Raw genomic sequence first — 6,905 nt, forward strand, 5'->3', positions numbered from 1 at the left:
ATTCCAGGACGTCTTCTGAATTCAGCTTGAATTTCTGACAGCTCTGTCTATATACCACTACAACCACTGTTGAATGATCAAAATTTTACTTGCATGTAATATTAATGAGATTGTTCGATAATATCTTTGGAAGGAGCATTAATAAGGATTTCTTCGAGTCAGTTGGTCAGAATCTGTCTTTCAAATTTCTTGGCACAGGTGAATGAGTGCTTCCAGTGTTTCAGCAGCATGTTGAAACATTCCAGTGGGCAGTCCATCAATTCCCGGAGCCTTGGTTTTGGCTAATGCCTTCAGTGCAGCCTGTAGTACTAGCTTCCTTACCAGTGGTTCTGGATTATGTTACGTCTTGAAATGGTGGCTAATCTACAAATTGTTTTGGTAGAGTGACTCTGTGTATTTCTTCCATCATTAAAAAAAAATACTTTTATTGGGGGCGCTTACATCTCTTACCACAATCCATACATTCATCCAGTGTGTCAAGCACATTTACACATATGCCACCACCATCATTTTCAAAGCATTCTCTTCCCACTTGAGTCCCTGAGATCAACTCTCCATTTCTTTCCCTGCCCTCCCCAGCCCACCCTCCCTCATGAACCCTTGATAAGTTATAGATTATTTTTTCCATAGTTTACATCATCCTCCGTCACCCCTCACCCACTTTTCCATTATTCGTACCCCTGGGAGGGGGTTCTAGTTTGATCCTTGTGATCGATTCCCCGTTTCTTCTCCCACACTCCTCTAATCCTCCTGGTATCTCCACTCTCCCTGTTGGCCCTGAAGGGTTTATCTATCCTGGATTCCCTGTGTTGCGGGCTCTTATCTGCAGTAGTGTGCATATTCTGGTCTAATCTGATTTGTAAAGTAGAATTGAGGTCATGACAGTGAGGGGAAGGAAGCACCAAAGAACTAGAGGAAAGGTGTGTGTTTCACCAGTACTATAATGCATCCTGACTGGCTCATCTCTTCCTTGTGACCCCTATGTGAGGGGATGTTCAATTGTCTCCACTCCATGCCCTCCCCACCCCCATTCACCTTGGGCATGGTTTTATTCTGGGTCTTAGCTGCTTGATACCTGATCCCGTCCACACCTCATGATCATACAGGTTGGTGTGCTTCTTCCAAGTGGACTTTGTTGCTTTTAAGATAGATGGCCACTTGTTTATCTTCAAGCCTTTAAGACCCCCAGACACTATATCTTTTGGTATCCGGGCACCTTCTTCACATTTGCTTATGCACCAATTTTGTCTTCAGTGATTATGTCAGGAAGGTGAGCATCACAAAATGCCAGATTGTTACAACAAATTGTTCTTGTGTCAAGGGAGTACTTGAGTCAATGCCCAATGTACATCTGCAATCTTAATTCTTAACATATAGATATGAGTACATAGTTCTATTCCCTTCTCATTATACATATATTTACATATGTACATGCCCGTATTTAGGCTTCTACAAAAGTCCTTTGCCTCCTGGTTCTTTCCTCTATTTCCTTTATACTTCCTACCATCATGTTCAGCCTTCATTAGGGTATAGTAATTCCTCACTGCTACATTACCCTTGATTGAGCCCCACAAGGCATCTTACGACCTTCCTTCCATTGATTTTAGTTCACTTGTTGTTCCCTTGTCCCTGGGTGGGTCTGGGTGGGTCTGGGTGGGTCTGGGTGGGTCCCCTCCCCTTCTTTTCTCCCATCTCCCCTTCTCCCATATTCCCCCAAACCATTGGTTCCATTCTTTTCATCTCAGAATTATCTTACCTATCTTATCTATATTATCTGGATACATTAATAAATGCAAAAAACAGGAAAAGCCAAATAAAACAACAAAGGAAGGCAAAACCAACAAAACAGCAAAAAACAAATACAAAATAACAATAACAAAAAGAAAGCCACTGACAGAAATGGAAAAGCCAATAAATAGTTCAAGGTCGGTTTATTGGCCTTTACAAGTGTTTTCCAGTAGAGTCTGAAGGGATGCTACGCTCTGTCTCCAAAGTCTATTTTTGGTATTCCCCAGGGGGGGGTTCATCAGTCTGCTCCCCCTGTATGCCCTCAGCACCTCACCCCAGCATGGTGGGACCAGACTGTTCACTATTCCCGCACTGTGTCTCTAATGTTGTCCTCTGCAGTGCCATGATTCATTGAGGAATGCCATGTCCCGTGGTGGGGCTGGCCTTACGGTCCTCCTCATGCATTGTCTGCTCTGAGCAGAAACATTGTCCTTGGGGCTTGGTGGGCCAGGATGTCCTCTCCACCCTCTCCATCCCTTTGCGTTTCTCCCATGTGCTCTAATCCGATGCGCCCCTCTCACCAAACTGTAGCCCCAGTGCTGTCCTCTGAAGGGAGAGGTGTCCACATAGTCGGGTCTTCCATCATTTTTGATGCTTCTCCATCATTTAATTTTTTTGCCCAACTTGGAAGACATCTACCTAGTCAAATGATTGGAAGAGATCCACATTTGTGACCCTTCCAAAGAATGCTGACCCAACAGAGTGTGGAAATTATCAAACAATATCATATACTTTAATTTTTTTCTTCAGTTCTGTCAGCTTGAGCTATACTGAATGTGTGCTTCCTTTGGGGTTTCTGTGTTAGGCTGTGTTGTCTAGAGAAACACACCCAGTGCCACTCACATAGGTATAAGAACGAGCTTTCTATCAATAAGTAATTATCTATCAAGAAGGCATCCCAATCCAGCTCAAAGTCCCATGCTAGTCCCTAAGCCCCTCTTGAGACTCTCTTAGCTGCAGGCCAGTGATGCGGAAAGGTGAACTGGGAAGCAAAAAGATCACAGGCCAGTGGGCGCAGAGTCCCATGGATCCAGTGTCTTTGAGAACATGCTGTGGTGCTGACAGCTATGTGGGCCACCCTTGGAGGCAAGAATTCCATCAGGCCAAAAGGGAAAGGGGCAAAGAGAGAGAGAGGGAAGTTCCCAGTTTCCCTGTTTATAATAAGGCCACATTCCTCAAGGAGGTATTATCAGACTGTGACCTCATTAACAGGTCGGATTCCACCCCTGCATTTTCACACATCTTCAAGTTGACATAAAGTTATCTAACTACCATAGCATTCTAACACCAAGTCTTTGTAAATTCCATAAAAACACTCTGTCTTCTCCAACTGTCCTTTGAAATTCCCTGTAATTTCTTTGACTTCATTTATTGCATTTGCTTTACCTACTCCACATTTAAGAGCAAGTTTCAGAGTCTCTTCTGACATCCACTTTGGTCTTTTCTTCCTTTCATGTGTGGTTGAATGAAATTTTTTTTATCTTTTTATTGGGGGCTCATACAACTCTTATCACAATCCAGACATCAATTCAATCAGGCATGTTTGTATATATGTTGCCCTCATTCTTTTCCACAGTTACTTTCTATTGAACCCTTGGTATCAGCTCTTCCCCCCCACCACCCCCACCCTCCAAAGTCCGATTGTACATTGTTGTTATTTTCATCTCTCACTGACCGCAGTCTCCCTTCCCTTATGCTTTCTGTTGTCCTTCCCCCTGTATGAAATTTCTTAGTATGGCTCTTCTATCCCTATCTCTGTAACTCCCACCAGATTGCTTGAGTGGAACTATGCAAATAGGGTGTATATCACACTAAGAGAGAGGATTGGGCCATTTTAGTCGCCATTCCCCTGGCTATGAGGATGAGCCTTCTTGGCAGGAGGAGAGAAATCCCAGGGTCATTGGAAGAAGAGCCCCAGTGTAGCATTTCTGAGATCTGTCTGAAGAGGTGGAGGCCAAAGCAAGGAGACCATGACACAGAACAAAACAGCAGCATGAGAATGAGACTGTGAGGCAGAGCAGGGGCTGGCTCCGTGGCCCACCGAGGCAGAAACCAAGGGATCTGTGGCTGAGCGCCTGAGGACAGGAGAGTGACTTGCCTACTGGCTGAGCAGAGATGTTACTGTATTCTTCACTGATTGTATCCTTAATGTTTCCTAATCCTGACTGGTGTATATTCTTCAGTTCCCTAATAACCCCCCTTGTTTGTGAGTCACTGCAACGAATTCTCCAACCTGTCGGAAAAGTGGAGTGTTGTGGGAGAGTTGGTGTCAGAATAAAGAAGGATGGAAGGTAGAAGCTTTTCTTATCTATCCTTTGTGACAACAGGAAAGGCAGAGCAAGTCTGATATGGACTCTGTGCCATTTTCTTACCTGTCTTTTTAATGACTTCTTGCTTCCTTCGTGTATGATGTTCTTGATGTCGTCCCACAGCCTGTCAGGTCTCCTGTCATTAGTGTTCAATGTGTCAAAAGCTGTTCTGGAGATGGTCTCAAACTTCAGGAGGGATATATTTGAAGTTGCATTTTGGCTTTTGCTAAGTTGTTTTCATTTTCTTCAGCTTCAAGCTGAACTTGGCCATGGGCAATTGATAATCTGTCCCACAGTCTTGTCCTGGTCTTGTTCTGGCTGGTGATATTAATAAAGGGCTTATTTCTCACTTCCATTATAAGCAGCCAAAGGGAGACACTGTAGGACTTCAGCGGCAGTTTCACAATAATGTCAAGGACTCAGAAACTGGTGTGATAAGTTACGAGTTGGGCCACTAACCACAACATCAGCAGTCTGAAACCACTAGCCGTTCCACAGGAGAAAGATTTCCAGTCTTGGAAGCCCAATAAGGGCTGGTCTACTCTGTCCTGTAGTGTCGCTATGAGTTGGAATCTACTTACTGGCAGTGAGTTTGGTTTGGCTTGGATCAAGGAGTCAGGCTCTTCCAGCTTTCCACACTTTAAGATTCTTAGGGTGGAACTTCCCACCTGCTGCTCACAATCTTCTTGCTTCAGTACTATTCATTGAGCTCTAGCCCATGCAGAAAAGGAGGAAAGTCAAGAGCAAATGAGAAGAGAGTAAGCTCCATTTATGAACTTTATATTAAGTCCTGCTTGTGCTTTGCTACCCAGAGTTGAGTTCAACAACAAAAAAAGTCCTGGGAATGTTTTCTAGTTAGGCACATTCAATGACAAAATTGAAGTCTGTTATTAAGGAAGATACAAGAAGGAATGTTAGATAAGTAACTAACTGACTCTCCACAGTCCGTGGGAGTAGAGAGAGCAACTACAGTCAATGAATAGATTGGATATTTTAAATAAGGTCTGGAATTGAAGATCTATGGAAGGCAGTACCTGGCAATGTTTCCATTTTGTCTGTAAGGTTTTCCATGGCTAATTCTTCAGAAATGGGCAGCCCATTCCTTATCCATAGTCTGCTCTTAAGTCTGGAAGCTATCACATGCAAGTAAAAGTTTGCTGAAGATCATCCAACAATGGTTGCAGTAGTGCATTGACAGAGCGATGCCAGAGGTTCAGGACAAATTCAGAAGAGGACTTGGAACAAGGGATACCACTGCTGCTGTCAGATGGATCTTGGCCAATGTGAGATGAAACGAGAACCAGGTCTCTCACAAATGGTACAAAGGTTCCAGTGGGACACAGTTGAAATTAAGACAGATAGATAAGAGACAAGCTAAAGATAACAGGGGATTCCTGAAGCATAGACACTCCAGGGCCCAGAACTTTGAGTCAAGCTTGTATACAGTTCTTGTCACATGTCCTGCATTCTGTGACAAGTTCTCACACAAAAGGATTGTTGACAATTTATTGGAAGGCAAACAAAGAAACAAGAATACCTTTAGCCAATTAGACTATGGTCTGCAGAACGCTGTGTGTTTCAGCAGCCTCCCAGGGAATAGGAAAGAAACCATTTACTCTGTCTCGATTGAAGGTCAGACTTTCAGTATCTCAGCTCCCTGGAAAGAGCCGACAGCTCCTTCCCTTGGGCCTTTCTTAAACCAGGGAAATGGTGATTGTCTTGTCTTACTTGGAAAAGGAAATGAGGTTCAGACGGTCTCAATAATGCTCTCTGTTGGTGAGAATCCCAGGACACTATCCTTCTCCAGGATGCCTGCGTTCAGAGAATTAGCGTCAGTAGCTCCGCATTCAGAGACTTCAGTACCTATTCTTTCCCCGGAGTTCATCTCAAGACAATTTGCTCCCACAGGCTCAGAGCAGAGAATTTAGAAGATTTCCTTGTGTTTCACTGCTTGTAGTAATGTATTTAACTGTGTAGACTATAACAAACTATGGACAGCCCTAAGAAGAATGAGAATCCCAGAACACTATATTGTGTTCATGCAGAACCTGTCCATGGATCATGAGGCAGTTATGCAAACAGGACAAGGGTATACTGCATGGTTGAGTCAGGAAAAGTGTGTCAGGGCTGCGTCCTTTCATCACACTTATTCAAACGACACACTGAGCAAATACTCTGAGAAGCTGGATTGTACGAAGCAGCAGGCAGCATCGGGTTTGGAGGGTGGCGTATAAACAACCTTTGAGATGCAGAGAGCACAACCTTGCTTGCTGAGGAAGACTGTGAGGGGAGACAAGCCAGAGCATAACACTGAGCAAAGTGAGGACTTGAAGTGCTTGCTGATGAAGATCAAGGACTGCGGCCTTCAGTATGGATGACAACTCAATGTTAAGAAAAACCAAAATCCTCACAATGGGACCAGCAGGTAACATCATGAAAAATAGAGAAAAGTTAGAAGTTGTCAAGATCCACAACTTGGATCCACCTTCAATGCTCATGGAAGCAGCAGTCAAGAGATCAAACAACGCATCGCACTGGGTAAATCTGCGCACAAGGCCTCTTTAGAGTATTGAAAAGAAAGGATGCTACTTTGAGGATTAAGAAGTGCCTGATCCAAGTCATGGTATTTCCCATGGCATCAATAAGGGCACTGAATAAGGAAGAATGAAGAAGAATCAATACATTTGAATGAAGAATATAAACACTATTATGGACTGCCAAAAGAGCAAATAGATTTCTCTTAGGCTAAGTGTAAGGAATTTTGGGGCGCGAAACAGAACCAAAGATCCAATCGGCAAAATTTAGAAG

This window comes from Tenrec ecaudatus, chromosome 8 (assembly GCF_050624435.1).
Source record: "Tenrec ecaudatus isolate mTenEca1 chromosome 8, mTenEca1.hap1, whole genome shotgun sequence".
NCBI classification, from domain to species: domain Eukaryota; kingdom Metazoa; phylum Chordata; class Mammalia; order Afrosoricida; family Tenrecidae; genus Tenrec; species Tenrec ecaudatus.